Source organism: Mycetomoellerius zeteki, unplaced genomic scaffold, assembly GCF_001594055.1.
Source record: "Mycetomoellerius zeteki isolate Tzet28-1 unplaced genomic scaffold, Tzet1.0 scaffold112, whole genome shotgun sequence".
In the NCBI taxonomy this organism is placed as follows: domain Eukaryota; kingdom Metazoa; phylum Arthropoda; class Insecta; order Hymenoptera; family Formicidae; genus Mycetomoellerius; species Mycetomoellerius zeteki.
The window spans coordinates 12,259-13,122 of record NW_017256040.1 but is presented as its reverse complement, the minus strand read 5'-3'; positions in this window follow the sequence as shown (position 1 = coordinate 13,122).

Below are 864 nucleotides of genomic sequence, written 5' to 3'. Positions count from 1 at the left end.
TTAATAAATTAAGGTTTCTTATTTGCAAATCAAATATTAATAATTTATTCATCAATTTTAATTAATTGTACAATTTTTATGTCATTTGATATATTATACACTCAGATTTAATTAAAACTAAAGACATACAGATGTTTTAAAAGAAAGCTGTTAATCTATTGTAATATATTTTGTTATTTCAGAATGAAACGAAATACTTTCAAATTTTTATTGGAATTATTACAACCACAATTATGTAGACAACATAAATTTGGCAGGCATTCAATAAATCCTGAGAAACAATTACTCTTAGCTATCTGGATGATAGCTACTCCAAATTCCTATAGATACACACATATACTGCATGCATATTAATTACAATAGTTGTAAATTTATATTACCATTATTTAACAAATAATTTGTTTAGGTGTGTTTCTGATAGATTTAATGTAGGTAAAAGTACAGCCTGGCGAATTGTGCAAAAAGTAGTTAATGCTTTATATGTACATGTAACATGTAAAGTTTATTCGTTGGCCGACAATGGAAGAGGCAGAACAAACCATAGAAAGAATACATAAAAATTATAGTTTCCCAGGAGTCATTTGTGCAGTAGATGGGACACACATTAAAATTGCTGCACCAAGGGATCACAGTGATTCATATATTAATCGAAAAGGATATCATTCTATTCAATTGCAAGTAAGTTATTAATCTTATTTATCAAGCTTTTTATTCTATACTAATTTATTGTAGAATATAATCTTTATTATATAACTATATGAAATATTTTCAATGTTTTATATTCATAACTTATATGCTATAGAAATATTATGAATATACCAAAAATATTTAAATACTAATTCATAAAAAAAATTTTTTAAATAC